This window comes from Pleurodeles waltl, chromosome 8 (genome assembly GCF_031143425.1).
Source record: "Pleurodeles waltl isolate 20211129_DDA chromosome 8, aPleWal1.hap1.20221129, whole genome shotgun sequence".
NCBI lineage: Eukaryota > Metazoa > Chordata > Amphibia > Caudata > Salamandridae > Pleurodeles > Pleurodeles waltl.
In genome coordinates this window covers 699,781,552-699,804,414 of record NC_090447.1, presented here as the reverse complement: position 1 = coordinate 699,804,414, position 22,863 = coordinate 699,781,552, and the positions used below count along the sequence as shown (strand labels likewise).

Sequence of the window (22,863 nt, the reverse complement as noted above, 5' to 3'; positions counted from 1 at the left end):
ATTTTCTATGCATATGTGTTCCTACTATAAAAAAAAATAAAAAAAATAAATAAAAAAAAAATCAGAATGCTGTCACTGGCAACTCAGCTGCCTTGTGCAGGATGTTGTAGAGCAAAAGGAAAATATGAATGATAACACTAGACTAATGTATGAAGAGAGGGGCTGGCTGAATGCTCCTACTTGCAACTGTATTAAGTTTATAGTAAATGTAAAATTAAACAGTCAAAGCGAATACCAGTCCTATAAAAGTAGTTTGATGAATGCAATCAGTGGAAGGAACATCCGATCAAGAAATTCAAGCAATGATGAGCACTGACTGACCCAAAATTCAATTTAGGCATTTATATTGTACAAAATAGGTATTCGATAGACACCTAAAGCAGCCTGTAAGCGACACATAAAAATAAAGTAACAATAAGCAGGTTCGTTCAGAGAAAGCCAGCCGGATAAACGTGAATGCTATGGACTGACAACGATTTCAGATGCAAGCATTTTTTTCTGATTTACAACAAAAGGTCTTAACTTTCAATGTGATTGCGATTAATCACTCCAACCTTGAAAGTGACCATTTCCATCTGTATTCACTTTAGAAAAGCGTACAGCATTACAGAACCATTAATGCACTCCACTTGGACTCTCTAGGCACCAGGGGGGTATTGAAGTTGAGCACAATTCAGACACAGCAAGGCACAGTAAAGCTGAATGTTCAGCCAATCTTCAAAGATGAGGATTTTAACTACTATTGTTAAATATGTGCAAACAAAAATACTACTGCAATGGAACTCTGGTAGTGTCAAGGCCCCTAGATAATACACAACCCTGCTTTATAGGGGATGCACGTGACACGAGGAATTCTATGACATCTATAACAGGCCCTGACGCAGATTTAAGACTAACAGCTTTCACACTGCTTTGTGAAGCATTGCCCCTGTCCAATTAAACAACATTCGTCCCCCCACCACAAACAAAATAGCTTGACAATTACACGGACTAACTGCAGGTACCCCCCTTTAAGTGTCTTGAGGACTTTTGGGTTAGGACTTAGGTTTCATAGAAGGGTGTTCTGCAGCATCTGCGAGCCAGATTAACAATTAATGGCACAAACTTCAATCCCTTCCCTATGTGTAGGGGAAATCTACCAGGGTTGCCCACTCTCATCGCTCTACAGGAAGAGAATAGCAGAGAGGATAAGGAGAGAAACACAGCAACGTGAACCCTTAAAGAACTTTCCACATTTGGAGAGGTCTCAGGCTTTGGCCTCAATTTGCAGAAATAAGAGTTACCACATGATCATAAGTACTTGAGGAGGGAATTGTTGCTTATTAAATTAGCAAAACACATGTCCTACCCGTGGATCCAGGTTGCGTCCACCTTGGAGTCCACAGCTATTATAAATTATACTAATGACCTGCAGGCGATATACAAGCAATTGCATTCCTCGCAGTTGAAGGTCTCTCCTGGTTGGGCTGGGTGGCAGAGGTTAAAATGGTTGTCTTACCCAACTACACACGCCATGCACATCCTCCACCATATATGCTTAAAAAGTTGCAATCTGTGGTAGACGGCTTTGTCTGGGCTGGCAAGAGGCCTCGGCTGGCCAACTGTTATCTTACTGGCGCCCTGAAGGCAACAGATTTGGTATCCCAAACAATCCAGTATTATCGAGCTGTGTAACTTTAGTACATAGGTGAATGCAGCAGGATCAAGTTCAAAAAGCACAGGTGTTTCCTGGACAATTTAAATGCATATATCAGGAACGCGCCCTGGCTTCACAAGAAACACAGGGCAATGGGCGTATATTCTTCCCCAGTGAAGAGAGTGATGCAGTATGCACGAGTGTGGCAGACTGCAACCCACAACATTTCTTCCGTCATTCACCTCTACAGGGCAATCAAGACTTCACTCAAACTCTTGCCAGGAAGGCGATGAGAAAACAGCAAGAGCAGATCTGTACAATAAGAACAGGATGGCTCCCTTTAGTCAATTAAAATAAGATTATGGCCAGAGTCTGATGATGCAATACCTTCCGGTGAGGCTTTGGCACGCTCACTAGTCTGTCAAACCCCTAGTACGTAGACCACTGGCTCAATTTGATAAACATTCTTAAAGGGGTGTGGGACACGTGCTATCTGAAATTCACAAAAGTCTAGCCACACCCCAGTCTTGAGAAATTCCCAAGTCAAAAGCACTAGGAAGTCGAACTGGTTTGATGGTTGATCTCACACAAGTGGTCTAGGATTTACAAGAGGAGGAGGTGGACAGCCCAGTCGATAACATGCACTGGCAAAGTTAATAGGTCTCACCTCTGCGAGAGCTATTGGCTTGCGAGAGCTATTGGCTTTGCCAACGTGTTTTAGCCAGGTTGTACATTAGCGTGGCTGCTGTCCAGCATGGCTAATAGTAGCGTAGAGGGGAAAGACATTGAGTGGCAGTACTGTGGAGCAGTGTAAAATAGAGTGGACTGCTGTAGAGTGCATTGGTAAAGAGTTTTGCAAAGTACAGTGGTGCAGAGCGCAGCAGCGTAGAATTCAGCAGTGTACAATGCGTCATTTAGCAGAGCGGCACAGAGCGCACTGTTTCAGTGCAAAGCAGTGTAGTGTAAAGCGGATCACAATGGATTGGTGAAGATGTAGGAGCGTATACTGCAGTGGCATAGAGTGCAGTGGCATAGAGTGCAGTGCTGTAGTAGGGTGGCATAGTCAGGAGTGGAGTAGTGCCGTGGCATGAAGTGGTGTTAAGTGGAGTGATGCAAAGTACGGTGCAGTGGTGTACTCGAGTATGCATGTTGTGGTAGCACACTATTACAGGCAACACATTTTCAACTGAAATGGCCATTACATTTGCACAGACATACAGTTTTACCAATAAAACTATAGAGTTTACAAATACTTAAACAGTTAATGTAAATGTGTTTTAGAAAGAAGGGAGAGAAAAAAAAAAAAAAAAAAAAAAAAACCACGCACCTTTCCTACTGTCCACTGTCTGAAAAGGCTTTGATCTTTGGGAGGGCCGAACTGACTCTGGACATGCTGAAACAAATGAAGCCAGCAAACAGAAAGCCCAGAAAATGAGAGATATGAACTACAAAAGCCAATGGTAAGAAACATGAGGAACGCCTTCCCAGGGAAGCTTTCTAAATGTCCCCAACATGCCTTTAGCAAACAAGACCGCTGCACTGCCTAGTAGGTTTCGATTTAACAGTCACTCATTACTAGTATTTCAGCTGTACTAAAATGCATACCTGGAACGCAGCACTGTACGACATTGCTGGAGGAGCTGCAGAAGCCCTGGAACTTAAATCCATCTTCTTTTGGACAATCCTAAACTAAATATTGGAAGGGGGCAATAAATGACACGGACAACTAGCGACACTCAATATAGAGAGCCCCAGCTAGACATTACTGTGTCCCAGGATCATTCATTCAGGGGAAAGCAATTTATTTTTTATTTATAGGCCACCAAGTTTACAACCATAAAAATATGGAAAGAATTTGAAAATATCTTGAAGCCTTAAGTCACCTATTACAGAAACATACGGAGTTACAAACTAATTAAAATTCTGCTTAACTAGGTTATGAACTCAGGCCTACTTGTGACTAAGTTTTTGGCCTAACAAATACCATTTGAGTTAATGAAGTAAGACCAAAAACACTAGGGTGACCAAACCCAAGCCCACCCCCTCCCCAAACTGACAGTAGGACATAAACCTGTCCCAGGAGGCTTTATGCCCCTGTAGTTTCTTCTGTTCTTTGACCCCCCCCCCCCCCACACACAGTCAAAGATCTCAGTTAATCCAGGACCCGGTTGAAGCAGTTTGCCCTGTAGGACTCATCAAGTGAGCCCAGTGGGGCAGATCCATCCTGGACTGTCCTAATCTCACACATCACCGGGACCTGGCAGACCACTGTTGAACCGGGGCTCCCCGCCAAAGAGTTACCCATTGCAATAAGGGCCCTTTTAGAACCAGGATGTGGCACTCATCTTAGCTTATTTTTAAAGTTTGTGCCTTATTTTACAATTACACATTTTTTGCATATTTTAGCAAGCGCCCCTTTAGCAATTGTTTATATATTTATCGGTTGCTTCTTTGAGAAAGACAAAGTTCATAGTGCATAGTGCATATTAAAACTACCTCCTACCACGTGTTCTCTGTACTCCTTGTCCAAGGCTGGTACGCACAGCACATGGTATAATAACTCATGTTGCCGGCCCAGGATCCAGCTTCTATCTCTGAGACACAGCATTACATCAGAACTGCTATCCGAACAGTGTATGGGTCATTAAATGAACTACACTTAAGCCCAAAGAGGGTAGAAATCATTCCAGTCATGACTATCCTGCGACGCTCATCGCTCCACGGACAGCTTTGCAGGCGGACTTCCCTGCTATTAGATTCAGGTATGGGACTGGGGCTCATCCCTTAGGTCAGACAAGGCAGAGGGTTACAAACACTACGCTCTCAGATCTAGACATAGGGTGTTGGTAGGAACTGCCACACTTTCTAGAAGCACATAAAATGGTGGGGTTGTTCACTTTGGCTTTACCATGCTCTGTTTCATCTACCTAATTATCGCAGCACATGCTTTTTTATACCAGAACAAGACTGCTTCAATAAAATGCACTGAAATCCATTTGATTTTCACTATGGTGTGAGTGTAACTGAACGAAAAGGGGTATGATCTGTATCCATGATTTCCCTGAGGAGTTAGTGTCCTCCTGAGGTTACCGTAATTACCTCCTACGGAGACAGGCTTGGTGATCAAGGTGAGGCACTGAGCTAGGCAGGAGTTAGGCCAGCAGTCCCAAACATGTACTCCTATTACCAACATGGGAACCACATTACACCATCCTGCCCATTGTGCTATCCTCCCTGGATCGATACAGCCCATCTGCTGGAAGGCAGCCATCCAGCTACCTGGCCCATGCTGGCTCCTCCGTTGTACCTCCTGCCACTCCAGTTCTAGCATGTGGGAGCCAGCTGCACCTATGCTGCAAAGCCAGACCTTATCCTACCTCTCCAGCTATGTCCACAAGTGATCTCGTGTCTCAAGGTCTGAACTCTCTTCTGTAGGTTGAGAGACAGAGCCTTCCTGTAGGAAAGTACCATCTTGCCTGGCATGTTGCACCCATATTTCACTGTATGTTGTTTTAGCCCTTGTGTCACAGGGATCCTGCCAGGCGGGACCCCAGTGCTCATAGTATGTGCCCTGTATGTGTTCCCTGTGTGGTGCCCAACTGTATCACTGAGGCTCTGCTAACCAGAACCTCAGTGTTTATGCTCTCTCTGCTTTTACAATTGTCACTGCAGGCTAGTGACTAAATTGACCAATTCTCATTGGCACAATGGTACACCCATATAATTCCCTTGTATATGGTACTGAGGTACCCAGGGTATTTGGGTTCCAGGAGATCCCTATGGGCTGCAGCATTTCTTTTGCCACCCATAGGGAGCTCTGACAATTCTTACACAGGCCTGCCACTGCAGCCTGAGTGAAATAACGTCCGTTATCTCACAGCCATTAACCACTGCACATAATTAACTTATAAGTCACCTATATGTCTAACCTTCACTTAGTGATGGCTGGGTGCCAAGTTAGTGTGTGGGCACCAGCACCCTGGCACTAGCCAAGGTGCCCCCACATTGCTCAGGGCAAATTCCCCAGACTTTGTGAGTGCGGGGACACCATTACACGCGTGCACTATACATAGGTCACTACCTATGTATAGCGTCACAAAGGTAACTCCAAACATGGCCATGTAACATGTCTAAGATCATGGAATTGTCACCCCAATGCCATTCTGGGGGGGGGGGGGACACGGACAAGTCCATGATCCCCCGGATCTCTAGCACAGAACCCGGGTATTGCCAAACTGCCTTTCCGGGGTCTCCACTGCAGCTGCTGCCAACCCCTCAGACAGGATTCTGCCCTCCTGGTGGTCCAAGCAGCCCTGGCACAGGAAGGCAGAACAAAGGATTTCCTCTGAGAGAGGGTGTTACACCTTTGGAAATCGGTGTGAAGGGCTGGGGAGGGGTAGCCTCCCCCAGCCTCTGGAAATGCTTTGATGGGCACAGATGGTGCCCATCTCTGCATAAGCCAGTCTACACCGGTTCAGGGATCCCCACCAGCCCTGCTCTGGCGCAAAACTGGACCAAGGAAAGGGGAGTGACCACTCCACTGACCAGTGCGTCCCAGACCTCTGCCATCTTGCAAACAGAGGTGTTTTGGGCACACTGGACTGCTCTGAGTGGCCAGTGCCAGCAGGTGATGTCAGAGACCCCCCTCTGATAGGCTCTTACCTTTCTTGGTAGCTAAACCTCCTTTTCTGGCTATTTAGGGTCTCTGCTTTGGGTAATTCTTCAGATAACAAATGAAAGAGCTCACCAGAGTTCCTCTGCATCTCCCTCTTCGACTTCTACCAAGGATCGACCGCTGACTGCTCCAGGACGCCTGCAAAACCGTAACAAAGTAGCAAGACGACTACCAGCAACATTGCCTGGCATGGCCCCCCAGCACTCCGTCCTGCAGTGCACAACCCGCTGAGTTGGTCTCCGATGTCGTGGGACCCTCCTTTGTAACTTCGCATGGACTCTGTTTCACTAATCTTCCAAGTGCCTGTTGGGGTACTTCCTCGGGTGCTGCCTGCTTCTGTGAGGGCTCTCTGAGTTGCTGAGCGCCCCCTCTGTCTCCTCCTCCAAAAGGCGACATCCTGGTCCTTAGCAGCACCCAAAAACCTCTACCGCGACCCTTACAGCTAGGAAGGTTTGTTTGCGATATTTCTGCGTGGAAACACTTCTGCAACCTTCATCGCGACATCTGTCTTCCAAAGGAGAAGTTCCTAGTCCTCTTTGTTCTTGCAGAACCCCAAGCTTCTGCCATCAGGAGGCAGCTTCCTTGCACCTTCATCCGGGGTTTCCTGGGCTCCCGATTCGCATTCCACTTTTGGAGTATATGTTTTTTGTTGCCCCTAGACCTATGTTGCAACCTATTGTAACTCTACACTGTTTGCATTACTTTTCTTACCCGATTTTGGTTTGTGTACATATAACTTGTGTATATTACTTACCTTCTTACTGAGGGTACTCACGGAGATACTTGTGGCATATTGTCATAAAAATAAAGTACCTTTATTTTTAGTAACTCTGTGTATTGTGTTTTCTTATGATATTGTGCATATGATATAAGTGGTATAGTAGGAGCTTTGCATGTCTCCTAGTTCAGCCTAAGCTAAACACCTCCATTCTACTAATAAGGGATAACTGGACCTGGCACAAGGTGTACGTACCTTTGGTACCCACTACAAGCCAAGCCAGCCTCCTACACTTCCACAGTGTGCACCCTTTCCACAACTTTACATACAGGAGTCCGTGGAAATTCACATCAACCAAGACGGTCTCTATTTTCACGTCCAATGTGACCTGCGTATGGCCTCTAGAAGATCCGCTCTAGAAGGTTCCTCGGGCATTCACTTCCCTCCCTGTACTCACTGGGAGTCAGTCTGTCAGACAGATCTCTGCAGTGGGACTGTGGCACACCTAGTGAATGAATTGTTCTGTTACAGTTTTTTACCCTTATCTTTGTCCATTTTAACTCAGTCCAGTATACAGTGTACGCTGCATGGTGGGATTACCTTCTCCAAAGCTCTGCCAACCAGCCCAGGCATCTCAGAATCCCTCCACATCCTACAGTAGGCCAAACCACGTTTGGGAGAAATTCAGCAACTGGCCCCATTGCTTAGCAACCTTCTGCAGTGAGAGCGGTGGGGTTTCAAGATACATTGGGGTTGAGTTTTGTGTTTAACATCCAAGATTAAGCAGATTTCAGCGGGGTAAACTGAGCTCCGACAATTCACCTCCTGTGGGGCATCTTGCTTGGTCAGCCCCTGGCCAATCCAAATGCTTGATTTTAATTCAGGCCCAGCTGTCAACATATCTATATTTTTTTACATTAATTTCTCCAAAAAAACTACTGAACAGACTCACACAATCACAAAAAGCACACTTTTCAGGGTAACGATCTAGAAACTCATTTTGAGATCCTCTTCCCAATTTTCTCAGCCCTGCTTTACAGCGCACCCTGAAACCTTTCAGGAAGGCACCGACACACGTTATTAGCAAAAAAAAAAAAAAAAAAAAAAAAAAAAAACACACACCACACGGTACGTGTAGCCTAACTAACTACACAGTGGTGACCATCACTGTCTAAAAGGTATTATGATACAATATATTATAATCCTTTGTACAAAAGTTGTACAACATGGCAAAAACTAAAAACAAAACCTGTACAAAGCCAATTAAAGTTCCATAGGCAAGTCGACTGGCTTTGCCAATGCTAGCTCTATATTTCATTACTGCAAGTGTGTGCATGTACGTGTATGTATCAGAGGAAGAAAAAAACGAATTGTAATATTAACTGCGAGGTGTTAATATCTGACCTGAGGAGTGACATTTAACTGAAGAATCATGTTGTTGCACACTCATTTATAAATAGCACATTTTCATTTAAACGGTCACCAACTTTGCACAGATGTACAGTTTTACTGATAAAACTATATGACAGGCAAACAATAATATGTGGGAATTGGGTTTCTGCGAATATTCATTATGTGTGCATCACTACTTACAGTGGGTTTGTTTTGATCCTATTAAAACCTCGGTTTCCAGTACCCTTAGGAACTACAAAAAAAAAAAAAAAAAAAAAAAAACCACACCCCACCTTATTTCATTTTTGAAAGTGCCCCCGAACGCTGCGCCAAGGTGCAGGGGCCAATGGGGTTACAGGTAAGGAGCGCTGTCCACATGTGAGAAGAGCAGGGGACAGCACAACAATGAAATACCTGAGTAGCTAACGGTGAAGGAGAAGACCTCAGAGGTGGGCGCTGTCACATCTTCAAACAATCACGCCCCTGGAGATTTTTCCCCGCAAGGTTGTGACACCGTGAGCGATCACTGCAGTGGCAGTGACGCAACCCTGTGCCGGTTGGTGAAGCAGTTGTGACTGAGCAAGAGCAAGGAAACAGGGCAGTGAGCGCGAAGACTGCTGTAGGAGCAGGTGACGGGACTCAGGCTAGGTCCAGGTGGACCACTACAACGGTGCTGGCCAGTCACTTACGCAGGACAGAGCGAAACACCGAGGTAGTGAGCACAAGGACCGTCATACAAACAGGCAACGCAACTCACACTAGGACTGCTGTGCCTGTCGAGGTGCAGGGGACCACCGCAACAGCAGTGACAACGCAGTGCCGGCCAGCGAATTTCGTGGGGCCAGTTAGACCGCTGAGGTGCTGGGGACCACTGCAGCTGCAATGACGCGACCCTGTGCCAAAGCTCGTAATCCAGAGCAGGAGACCAGAGAGTCAGACGGGAGGCCGCCGTACTGAGCAGGTGACGCTTCCAGGCCTGTGCAAGCACCCCGCTGATACAGATCTGAAGATAGGAAGTCAGGCAATCAGGGAGAGACATGGAGCATTAAAGCACAAAGTAGGTCCGTGTTGGTTTAACACCAGTGTGGCAACGTTTGAGACTGACCTGGTAGGAGTTCGATCCTAATCAGGATTAGACTGTATAATTTCTAATTCTGAGACAGCAACACAGTGGACCGCTGTTATTTCAGCGCAGCAATGAGACACTGATCCCAGCACAATAATAACAGAGCGAGGGGGCAGGGCCTAGCCGCAACATCGAATTGAAGTGCACTGAAGCAGGTCAAGTCCACACTGCACGTTGTAGGGACTTAGTTGGGCACCACATCAGTGCAAGCAAATCAAGGAGGGGCAGCACAAGAATGAACAGTGTAAAAAAAAAAAAAAAAAAAAACACCCATGGAAAAACAAGCCCAAGTTTAACAGGCAACACTGAGGAGATGATCGCCAAATAAGGAGAGAAGTGGAAACAAGGGGTGAAGACTGGCTGCTGCAAACAAAATGGCAGATTGGGATGACGCAAAAGGAGGACCAAGTAAGGAGGGAACCCCCCTGCAAAACCCTAAGAAACGCCAGAAGCGACATCAAAGTTTCCAAGAAGATCACCAAAAGGAGGAGCCACAAATTGTCATTGTCTCAACAGCCGCAGACCCAACAGTAAGGGAACGGAGAAGATGGCCAAGGGTGAGCATTATACCGCTATCATAAAGGATCGCTTTAAATCCTTTGAAATTTAAAGCCCCTGGTGCAGCGCCAAGTCAGGCTACCAAGAGCAATGTGGCAGGTGGTACAACCCCCAGCAAGGTGCAAAACACACAAGGGCAGGGAGGTGAAGTCAACCAGGTCCAAACAGGGTCACACACACTGACATGGATCGCAGCACGAGGAAGCAAGGGGCCCACCACTAAAAGCCTGCTGGTAACCTGCATGGCACCTAGGCGTCTGCCAGGCCCTCATTAGGTCATCAAACAATGATCAAAGGCCACAGGGCTAGCAAGCGCAATCCCATTAGCAGTCTAAGAGAGGATTATGGAGGAGGTAATTCATTGACATTCACTTCATTAAAAATTCAGGTGGAAGCTCTAGATCATACGCAGTGCGAAAAAAAAAAAAGAATAAAAAAAAAAAAAAAAAAAAAAAAAAAAAGGAGGGGGACAGGCATGAAAGGAAGAAAGCCTGGATGGAGAGGAATTTTAAGAACTGTTTGGATGCATTTAGAGTGATGGCATGTGTGATAGTTGAGAAGTTCCCCCAGGAAAAAGCCCATTTGCTACTTAGGAGATCCAAGACAGACAAAGGAGTGTGGGTGCACCTCAACTGCATGAAGAATACAAAATACTGCCCAGTTTGTTGCTTACAGGACTACTTGGCAGTTCGCCCGGAGAGGGAGGGCCGCCTCTTTATATACAGTAATGGTGAACTGATGAGCAAATAATTCACAGCGGTCATGCACAAAGCTCCAAGTCATGCAGGCTATGCCCCCACTAATTTTGGGCCCCATTCGTTCAGGATCGGGGCAGCCACAACAGCGGTCCATCATGGGCTGCCAGAAGACGACGTCATGGCAGTGGGCAGATACATATGCACCCAATGGCTATAAACAGAGCACAGGGCCCTGCCTTGACAAATGACAGCATTTTTGTTTTGTTGACAGGAACCCGGACCAGAACAGTGTGGGTGGGACAGGCATTAATTCATCCACAAATGAGGGTGTGGTGGAATCAATGCGGTGGTCAAACAAAGGGCCCGGAGGCAACAGACATCAAATGGTGGGGGTACCTGGGCATAAAATGGGCCCAGCTGTCGGCAACACTTAAACTGCTATAGGCGGCAGCAAGTGCACACCCAGAGGGTTAATCATTCACTTAGGGGGCAACGACCTGGCCCAACTGGGCAGAAAACACCTCAACGACATACAGTTGGGTCTAACAGACAGCAAGGGCATTTGGCCAGGTCCCCATAATATGGTCTGAGATCATACCCAGGATCAGGTGGCAAGGGGCCAAATCCAACAGCGCAGTGGATAACTCCAGGCGGAAGTTTAATATTGCAGTCAGCAAATACTGCTAAGCAATGGGTTGGAGAGCAACAGACACGCCTCATTCACCCAAGGCACCCAGGGCTATACACCTCAGATGGAGTGCATCTAGCAAAGAAATGTATTAAGATTTTCTGTGAGAAAATATGGACAGCCATGGTCCAGGCTGGCTGCTAATAATAATAAAGTGAGACATAAGTAATACTTGGGGGAGCCGCCTGGTGACATGAGCCACACAGGCGGCATGGCGGAAAGAAAGGGAAAATATTGTTGGTATTAAGGCTCACCTAGTAAGGCAGTGGGCCAAAACAGGGGTCACTCACCTGGAGATGCCTTACAGCCGGGTGAACGTGGCCAGTCAGGGGAGTAAGTGGTGCACAGCACTCGCATGCCAGATCCTCCAGATAGACGGCAGGGCACAGACACAAAACATGGTAGAGAGTTGGGCCTAAACAAAACACGAGGCTACCCCCTCTCACAAACCAGGACAAAACCAACAATATGACCAGGACATCCCGTCAAGCATCATGTATGATTGTCTAACAAGGAAAGAGACAGAAAACAGGCCAAGCAGAAGTTAGGGTTGGACTGGGATGTCATCTTTGGAGTTATGACCTAACAGCAAATGAATAGTGTCGATGGCCTGTCACTTGTGATTTATTTATGACCTTGTTGGCAAAGATTTATGACTTGCGTGTTTAATGTTACTCATTTTACTCGGAAATTCACTAAAGTTGATTACTAACGTTTGCAGTGGTGATCGTGCATGGTTAAAAAAAAACTGCAGCCTTGTACAGTCCATAAGTATGAGTTTTAATATTAAGATAGCATTGATGCAACTTGAGGAGACTGGAGTGTTCCAAGTGCGGGAGTTAGGGCATAGGCGGCCCCCAAAGGGGACATCGAGGGCCGGCGCCTTAACGGACGCCTGGGATCCGAAAGAACCGGTTTGACCGGCCTGGCGGCCGTCGGCGGCCACTTCTAAAGAAATGGTACAGCACAAAAGCAGATGAGTTTTAATATTAACATAGCACTGATGCGATTTAAGGGGATTGGAGTGTTCCAAGTGAGGGAGATAATCGGCTTGCAACCCGACCCACAGTTTGGGAAATACTGTTCTACAGCAATGATTCACTATATCCTTATGTGCTGAAAGATAAAATCACGCAGCCCAGTGGTGCGTCCATGGAGAGCAGGGCGTGTGCTGTTTGTAGCAGGGTGAGAGTGACAATACAAGGGCAGGGAGCAATGTGTGGTTTAGTGAATGCACGAGAAGCAGCATTATTACGTAGGGTAAGGGGTGTGCCCATGTTAATGTAAATTCGGTGGCGTGTCCGTTTGAATGAACGGTGAGTGATGTACAGTTTGTGTACAGGGTGGGGGGAGTGCACATTTGTGAGCACAATGAACGGTGCTTGAGAGTAGATAAGGAGATGCGTGTCTGAGATTGCAAGGTGATGCCTGTGGGAATAGAGTTAAGTATGTTAAAATCAGATCTACAGGTCTATGCTCGTCTATTTCCGCATTTTAGCGACTGAGATTGTCTTTATTTATCTAAATTAAGCCTTAGTTGCATTTTATCTATTGTAATCGCATATACCAAACACTAGGAAGTAGACTTTTTCATGCACCACTAGAAGGACCGGAGCTTGGCACGCAGTCACAACAGAGCGGGGGTGGCTCCCAAGCGTCTCCTCAAGTGCTACGAGGACAACCTGGCCGCCTGGTCACGGATTGCTGGGCACATAAATCAGATAAACTGCAGGTACTGTCTGACATACGACTCGGGAAGGCTGTATGGCACGAGATCGTCACGTTAGGAAACATGCATTGTTTTCTAGCGCCACACGCAATGGACCGAGGTCACTCATCTCGCCACCTACGGGGCAGTTGTTACACAAAACACTCAACTGAGACAGAACTGCCAGTAGACCAACAGACACTAAAGTCTAAATGGTGACAGCCCGCGACCGGCTCTACCAATCACCACGGAAGGAAGCAGATCCAAGGAATGGGCGGGGCCACCGAGAAATCAGTGAAATCTGTACCCGCCACGTAACAAGTTAAGATTTCCTCTTACGTTATGCGTCGGTGGCAATGGGGTGGGAGATGGGTTCTCTAGAGTTTCGCTAACAGTCACTAGAAACCTGACCCGCCACAAGTCGAACACAATCAGTCCACTCGTCACCCTAATCCTGTTTGGGGCACACAGACTCCACCAGCAAGGCGGGTATAATCCGGTAAAGACCGGCTGCAGAAACCTCCACTGAGCAGCTCAATGCTTTAAAGTTAAACATCCTAACCCAAATTTCTAATTTAGTAGTCTACTACCAGTGACTGCAGACGATCAGTTTTTGTCCTACTCACAGACGTCCAGCAGCGGACCACTCGGATTGCTTTCACTAAACAATATCAGTTTTTACCCCAGAGAGAGATACAGAGATAGGAGCCTTTCTTGGCCAGGTCATATACCCTTCAATGCCGGAGAAGAGACAGCATCCAAGTTTCAGGACCACTGGTTATGGAGATCATTTGATCAGAAAAATGTGTGAGCAGGATAAGAGTCTGTTCGATACTCACACGGAATCGTCTGTAAGGCCAGCCTAAGATCCGTTGCCCGTAGCAGATCTTTTCACGGATGTCATTTATCCGTCATTTCAGCACTTCCGGGTCGCACCTCAACCAATCCCAAGACTGAACACTTTATACTGGTGGGAGAAACTGGGAATGTGTAAAGTGACTAGGGATTGGGTTGTTGTCGGCACCTCAGCCAATCCTAGTCTAGTAGACAAAATTCGGAAGTGCTGAGTGGTTGAAGAATTCGTAAACGCTTTCGTGCAAGCCACTCCGGCACAGCGGCAGCGATGGGCTGGGGAAAGTTTATTTCGTCTAGTCAGTTATGGACCGTTGATTGACTTCTTCGATACCGGTTATCGGCTGCGCTTATTGATTGGAAGGGGGACGTTGGCGTGTGGAGATGTCCGCACATGGGAGATGACCCCGAGGGGGTCAAATCTGCAATTAATGGAATCAGAGGTCCGGTCGGATTACTGAAAAAAATATATTCACGATTGCTAGCCCCGGTTGGTCGGACTTTCCATGTGATACTCAGGGAGGGCCTTTAAACTGCTATGGTGTGCGGCGGGCAGGTGTTTATTTGGTAGTTGCCTAGTGTATATGTATTCATTTACTGACCCTGGATATTCGGTTTGTGACATGACTGCAGTTCGATTCATTACACTGCTACTACATTGACTATCCACATGGCGTGTCAGAAAATGTTGATTGAGCTGGGGTTCTTAAATCTTAAAAGTCGGATATAACCATTATATAAACAACGTCGACAAGGCAATCATTTACATCCACTTCTATAAACGATGAAGGCCAACCACTCCCGTCGGTTGAAGCTCCCTGTATCTTGATGCCCTATTTGCTCACGCAATGTGTTAGATGATCTGCAGGCGCACTGAAATGTGTCTCGGGAAATCTGTATCTCAGCCGTGTGTCGTGAGTCAACAGCGAGAGGCTTGTAAATAAATTAAGCATTTGAGTTACAAACATTTTTTTAGTTAAAATCTGCAGATGATGGATTATGTGGAAAACGCAGCAAATCCAAAATAATGTGTGAAAGCTGCGTGTGCAGAATCACATAACTTGAGTGTCACTGGATATAGCATATAATGCAACACTACAAGCTTTCTCTAACTAAAGAGAATATGTTCACATATGCGATAAAGCCATATTTTCTTGTTGGAGACCCACTCTGGTAGGCCCTAATTTTTAACTTGGAGCAAATTGTATTCCGGGATTTATAGTTTGTATTTTATCATTGAAAGTAAAGCATCACAAAAATCTCTGAGCTAAGTACTTTTGACTAAAACGCTAGCAACGGTTTGATGGTGTAACAAGTATCTAAGGTTGCCACCAGGGGTTGTATGATTTTCGACTGCATGCAATTTCACTCATGCCTTTAACACACATCCTTTACCGTGCAAGGTACGTACATTTAACATGTCAATCCTCCACACACGCATATGTACTTTTTTTTATATTGGGAAACCCCTCCCCAAACCCACTTTTTATTTTGATTATTCTTATCACCCTATACCTTTACCCATTCCTAAACTGCAAGGATACACTTCCCACCCTATACTCCTTATCACTCTATACCCAACCCTTAACATATATATATATCTACATATAGATAGATAGATACTGTAGGAAAGTAGCCTCTTTCTAGCATGGTTACCCCCACTTTTGGCCTGTTTGTGAGTGTGTTTTCACTGTGACACTGGGATCCTGCTAGCCAGGACCCCAGTGCTCATAGTTTGTGGCCTAATGTGTATGCCTGTGTAGTGCCTAACTCTGTCACAGAGCCTCTGCTAATCAGGACCTCAGTGCTTATGCTCTCTCTTCTTTTACATTTGGCACTGTAGGCCAGTGACTTCAGTTACCAATTTCAATTCGCATACTGGACCCCCCTTATAAGTCCCTAGTATATGGTACCTAGGTACCCAGGGCATTGGGGTTCCGGAAGATCCATATGGGCTGCAGCATTTCTTTTGCCACCCATAGGGTGCTCAGACAAACCCTTACACAGGACTGCTATTGCAGCCTGCGTGAAATAGTGCATACACTATTTCACAGTCATTTTCACTGCACGTAAGTAACTTATAAGTCACCTATATGTCTAACCTTCACTTTGCTGAAGGTTAGGTGCAAAGTTAATGAGTATGAGGGCACCCTTGCACTAGCAAAGGTGCCCCCACATAGTTCAGGGCCATTTCCTTGGACTTGGTGAGTGCGGGGACATCATTACACACGTGCACTACATATAGGTCAATATCTATATGAAGCTTCACAATGGTAACTCCGAATATGGCCGTGTAACATGACTAAGATCATGGAATTGTCCCCCCATTCCAAATCTGGTATTGGGGAGCCAATTACATGCATCCTGGGGGCTCCACCATGGACCTCCAGTAATGCAAAACCAGTTCTCTGAAACTTGCACTGCAGCTACAGCCGCTGCCACCCCACAGACAGGTTTCTGCCCTCCTGGAGTCTGGGCAGCCCAGTCCCAGGAAGGTAGAACAAAGCATTTCCTCTGAGAACAGGGTGTTACACCCTCTCCCTTTGGAAATAGGTGTTACAGGCTGGGGAGGGGTAGCCTCCCCCAACCTCTGGAAATGCTTTGAAGGGCACAGATGGTGCCCTCCTTGTACAAATCAGTCTACACCGGTTCAGGGACCCCTTCTCCCCTGCTCTGGTGGGAAACTGGACAAAGGAAAGGGGAGTGAACACTCCCCTGTCTATCACCGCCCCAGGGGTGGTGCCCAGAGCTCCTCCAGTGTGTCCCACACTTCAGCCATCTTGCTTTGCAAGGTGTGGGGGGACTCTGGAGGACTCTGAGTGGCCAATGCCAGCAGGTGACGTCAGAGACCCCTCCTGATAGGTCCATACCTGATAAGGTAGCCACTCTCCCTCTCAGGGCTATTTAGGGTCTCTCCTGTGGGTTCTCTTCAGATTCTGCTTGCAAGTTTCCTTCAGGAATCCTCTGCAACAACTTCAAACTCTTCTGACCTTGGATCAACCGAAGCCTGCTCCAAGAAACACTGTAACTACAACAAAGTGTCTACAAAAGACACTTTTCTCCAGCAACCTCAGCTCCAAGTCAGCAACTGCAACAGTTTCCACGGTGTGCATGCTCTGGGGACTCCCTATCTTCATCCTGCACCGAAAGAACCGAAGAAATCTCCCATGGAGTGACAGTCACTCCCCTGCTCCAAGCAGGCACCTTCCAAGGCGACGACCTGTACCCTGTGAATCCTCTCACAGCGACGAGCGTGCTCCTAAGGAAACAGAGGGTGGACATCATCGACATAGACTGTCCTGAGGTCCTGCTGATGCAATTTGGAGGAGGTAAGACCTTGCCTTCCCGGAGAGCGACAGTACCCCTGTGTACTGCGTCTACTTTGCCTCCTGAGGCCTCTGTGCACTATTTGCAAAATTCCTTTGTGCACAGCCTGGCCCAGGTCCCCAGCACTCCATCCCGCGATGTTCAACTCGCTGAGTTGTTCTCTGGCAGCGTGGGACCTTCTTTTGTTGTGCTGCATCAACCGCGTTTTGCACCCCATTTGAACCTGGGACCTGGGGGTGCTGGCTGGCATCCTGAGGGCTCTCTAAAGTGCTGAGAGCCCACTCTTCCCCCTCACACAGAGTTGCGGCCACCAGGTCCCACCTGGGTCCATCCAGCGCTATTTTGACGAAAAACGCACTCTTGTCGAAGCCAAGGCTTGTTGGCAACTTCCAACATGAAATCTCATCTGCAACGATCTTCACGCCGTGGGACATCTTTTGCATCATACAGGAACCCGCTGGCATCTCTCTAGGGTGCATTTCTGCAGTCTTCGACTAACCGGGGACTCTTCTTTTGCACCCTCTTCTGGGTTGGCCGGGGCTCCTGTCCTTCCTGGTACTTCTTTCGACTTCTGGACTTGGTCCCCTTCCTTTTCAGGTCCAATAATCCAGCAGTTGTTCTTTGCAGACTTGGTTGACTGCTGCAAAATCCCAAAAACGAGGTGTAGTGTGTCCTAAGGAAACCTGCAGTACCTTACTCCTGCTTTTCTGGGCTCTGGGGAGGGATCATTTACTTACCTTTACTGTATTCTTACTCTTCCAGCGATTCTGCTCACCATACACTTGTCTAGGGGGGAATTCGTGATTCACATTCCACTTTCTTAGTATATGGTTTGTGTTTATTCTATAGGATTTCATACTGTTTGCATTGTTCTATGACTATTTAATTGTCCAATTTTGGTGTCTAGTGTATACATTTTGTATAATACTTACCTCCAGAAGGAGTATTGTCTCTAAGATATTTTTGGTACTGTGTCACCCAAATAAATACCTCTATTTTTGTTAACACGGAGTATTGTCTTTACTTGTGTATAAGTACTGTGTAACTGTAAGTGGTATTGCATGAGCTTTACATGTCTCCTAGTTCAGCCTAAGCTGCTCTGCTATAGCTACCTCTATCAGCCTAAGCTTCTAGAACATTAGTACTTCACTAATAAGGGATAACTGGACCTGGTATGAGGTGTAAGTACCCAAGGTACCCACTACAAACCAGGCCAGCCTCCTACAGAGACACACCTTAAATCTATGCACTTTGTATGGTAAAGGCGTTGTAGGAGGCTGGCCTGGTTTGTAGTGAGTACCAAGGGGTACTTACACTCTGCACCAGGTCCAGGTAACCCTTATTAGTGTAGAAGAGGTGTCTAGCAGCTTAGGCTGATAGAAAAGGTAGCTTAGCAGAGCAGCTTAGGCTGAACTAGGAGACATGCAAAGCTCCTACTATACCACTGGTGTCATATGCACAATATCATAAGAAAACACAATACACAGATATACTAAAAATAAAGGTACTTTATTTTTATGACAATATGCCAAAGGTATCTCAGTGAGTACCCTCAGTGTGAGGATAGCAAATACACACAAGATATATGTACACAATACCAAAAATATACAGTAATAGCAATAGAAAGCAATGCACCAATGTACAGTCACAATAGATTGCAATGAGAGCACATAGGTATAGGGGCAACACAAACCATATACTCCAAAAGTGGAATGCGAACCACAAATGGACCCCAAACCTATGTGAGCTTGTAGAGGGTCGCTGGGACTGTAAGAAAACAGTGAGGGTTAGAAAAATAGCACACCCCAAGACCCTGAAAAGTAGGTGTAAAGTACACCTAAGTTCCCCAGAGAGCACAGAAGTTGTGATAGGGGAATTCTGCAAGGAAGACCAACACCAGCAATGCAACAACGATGGATTTCCGGACGAGAGTACCTGTGGAACAAGGGGACCAAGTCCAAGAGTCACGACAAAGTCGAGATTGGGCAGATGCCCAAGAAATGCCAGCTGAGGGTGCAAAGAAGCTGCCACCGGATGGTAGAAGCTGTGGATTCTGCAAGAACGAAGAGGACTAGGAACTTCCCCTTTGGAGGATGGATGTCCCACGTCGTGAAGAAGCTTGCAGAGGTGTTCCCCCGCAGAAAGACCGCAAACAAGCCTCTCTAGCTGCAAGGGTCGCGGTTAGGGTTTTTGGATGCTGCTGTGGCCCAGGAGGGACCAGGGTGTCGCCAATTGGGTGAGGAGACAGTGGGGGCGCCCAGCAAGACAAGGAGCCCTCTCAGAAGCAGGCTGCACCCGCAGAAGTGCCGGAACAGGCACTACGAAGAAGAGTGAACCGGAGCTCACCCGAAGTCACAAAAGAAGGTCCCACGACGCCGGAGAACAACTCAGGAGGTCGTGCACTGCAGGTTGGAGTGTCGGGGACCCAGGCATGGCTGCGCACAAAGGAAATCCTGGAAGAGTGCACAGGAGCCGGAGCAGCTGCAAATCACGCGGTACCCAGCAATGCAGTCTAGCGTGGTGAGGCAAGGACTTACCTCCACCAAACTTGGACTGAAGAGTCACTGTACTGTGGGAGTCACTTGGACAGAGTTGCTGAGTTCCAGGGAATGCGCTCGTCGTGCTGAGAGGGGACCGGTGATGCAGTCTTTTGGTGCCTGCGCTTGCAGGGGGAAGATTCCGTTGACCCACAGGAGATTTCTTCGGAGCTTCTAGTGCAGAGAGGAGGCAAACTACCCCGACAGCATGCACCACCAGGAAAACAATTGAGAAGGCGGCCGGATCAGCGATACAAGGTTGTAGTAGTCGTCTTTGCTACTTTGTTGCGGTTTTGCAGGAGTCCAGAGCAGTCAGCGGTCGATTCCTTGGCAGAAGGTGAAGACAGAGATGCAGAGGAACTCTGATGAGCTCTTGCATTCGTTATCTAAAGAATTCCCCAAAGCAAAGACCCTAAATAGCCAGAAAAGGAGGTTTGGCTACTTAGGAAGAAGGATAGGCTAGCAACACAGGTAAGAGCCTATCAGAAGGAGTCTCTAACGTCACCTGCTGGCACTGGCCACTCAGAGCCATCCAGTGTGCCAGCAGCACCTCTGTTTCCAAGATGGCAGTGGTCTGGAGCACACTGGAGGAGCTCTGGGCGCCTCCCAGGGGAGGTGCAGGTCAGGGGAGTGGTCACTCCCCTTTCCTTTGTCCAGTTTCGCACCAGAGCAGGGCTGGGGGATCCCTGAACCGGTGTAGACTGGCTTATGCAGAGATGGGCACCATCTGTGCCCATCAAAGCATTTCCAGAGGCTGGGGGAGGCTACTCCTCCCCAGCCCTGACACCTTTTTCCAAAGGGAGAGGGTGTAACACCCTCTCTCTGAGGAAGTCCTTTGTTCTGCCTTCCTGGGCCAAGCCTGGCTGGACCCCAGGAGGGCAGAAACCTGTCTGAGGGGTTGGCAGCAGCTGCAGTGAAACCCCGGGAAAGGTAGTTTGGCAGTACCCGGGTCTGTGCTAGAGACTTGGGGGATCATAGAATTTTCTCCCCAATGCCAGAATGGCATTAGGGTGACAATTCCATGATCTTAGACATGTTACATGGCCATGTTCAGAGTTACCATTGTGAGGCTGTACATAGGTAGTGACCTATGTACAGTGCACGCGTGTAATGGTGTCCCCGCACTCACAAAGTCCGGGGAATTTGCCCTGAACAATGTGGGGGCACCTTGGCTAGTGCCAGGGTGCCCACACACTAAGTAACTTAACACCCAACCTTTACCAGGTAAAGGTTAGACATATAGGTGACTTATAAGTTACTTAAGTGCAGTGGTAAATGGCTGTGAAATAACGTGAACGTTATTTCACTCAGGCTGCAGTGGCAGGCCTGTGTAAGAATTGTCAGAGCTCCCTATGGGTGGCAAAAGAAATGCTGCAGCCCATAGGGATCTCCTGGCACCCCAATACCCTGGGTACCTCAGTACCATATACTAGGGAATTATAAGGGTGTTCCAGTATGCCAATGTGAATTGGTGAAATTGGTCTCTAGCCTGTTAGTGACAATTTAGAAAGGAATGAGAGAGCATAACCACTGAGGTTCTGGTTAGCAGAGCCTCAGTGAGACAGTTAGTCATCACACAGGGAACACATACAGGGCACACTTATGAGCACTGGGGCCCTGGCTGGCAGGGTCCCAGTGACACATACAACTAAAACAATATATATACAGTGAAATAATGGGGGTAACATGCCAGGCAAGATGGTACTTTCCTACAGGCGTATGCCTGGTAAAGGCACGTGTGGTAATGACTTTGGGTGGCTAAGGATTCAAGATAACGGCATTGCATGGTAAAGACAGCTTAAAGGCTGTTTCCCACTACTAGGTTGGTTTCTTTACCAGGTTGACCAGTATTTAAGGTCCTGGTTGGTAAAAAAAAAATGTATAACTGCTGAAACTGCTAAATTTTATGAATATAAAAATAAATTATTTTAAAATGTGTTCTAGATCTCCCTTAATGATCCCTGACTGATAATTAAAGTAAACAAAACATAAAAGCTATGTTTAAAATGAATATAGGCGATTTTATTGAAGGTCTTAGCCTTTGTAGAACCTTAAAATGTGAGCATATGGTCAGTACTACCGACCGTACACATGCTGAGTGGGCCGCTTTGAAGGTATTCTCTTACACAAAACAAACACCAGCAGCAACAAAACCACTACCCATTACTATCAAGGGTTGTTATAGCTATTTGGCATTGAAGGCAGTTTGTGAAATGCAAGACTGAAGGAAAAAAACGTAGCCTACATATATACTAATGCATGTGTGTGGTATTTCTTTAGCACAATCCCCTCCAAAAGGCAGTGGGGTGCTGTGTACAGGGTCAGCGCAAAGATGCGGTCAGTGAGTGGTTGGAGGCACATCTGGATTCTGGAAGCAAAGATAAACTTGTATGTCGTGATATAATGTTCTTTTCAAAGGTGTCTCCTTTTTAAAAAAAATATAATTGGGGTATTCCTGATGGATTCAGGGACTCCATTCCAGATAGTGCATAGATGTGGAAGTCCTGTTGCCTTGTTTTTAGGCCAAGCATAGCAGTGCACAAGCGCTGCTTTTTGGCATGTTGTAATCTATTCTTTGGACTTTAACCATGACCATCACTTTAATTCGTTCCTTGGCCTGCCTTTCGAAAATCCCTTGATGTTGTTGGTAAATTCTTAACATTTGTTCCGCCTTGAGAATGATTTGTTACCGCCTTGCAGCTGACCCTGTTACATGGATGATTGTACCATCGGCCATATACTTTAGTATGGGCACACTACTTTTTAGGTCTTGCGCACAAGCGCTCTGGCATGTTGTAATCGATCTGTGGGCTTTTAACCACGGCCGTCACCATCAGTCATTCCTGGGCTTGCCTTTCAAAAATCCTTGTGATCATTGGTAAATGCTTTGTTTGTCCCTCCTTGGGGCAGTTTTGTTACCACTTTGGCCATCGACCCTGCTACATGGA

At 46.8% G+C, this 22,863-nt stretch overlaps 1 protein-coding gene across 3 annotated transcripts in view; it reads right to left on the bottom strand.

The window, feature by feature from the left end:
- Positions 1–14,154, bottom strand: part of TFG (trafficking from ER to golgi regulator) — a 169,305-nt gene extending 155,151 nt beyond the window's left edge. Inside the window, exons 1-2 of one of the 3 annotated variants that reach the window (XM_069204830.1) lie at positions 14,039–14,129; positions 2,964–3,029 (exon numbers count right to left, since the gene is read on the bottom strand). The gene's annotated coding sequence lies outside the window, so the exon portion shown is untranslated. Of the gene's footprint in view, positions 1–2,963; positions 3,030–13,930 lie in introns of all 3 variants that reach the window. The other 2 variants (XM_069204829.1, XM_069204831.1) reach the window with 2 other exon arrangements.
- Between the last annotated feature and the right edge of the window lie 8,709 nt (positions 14,155–22,863).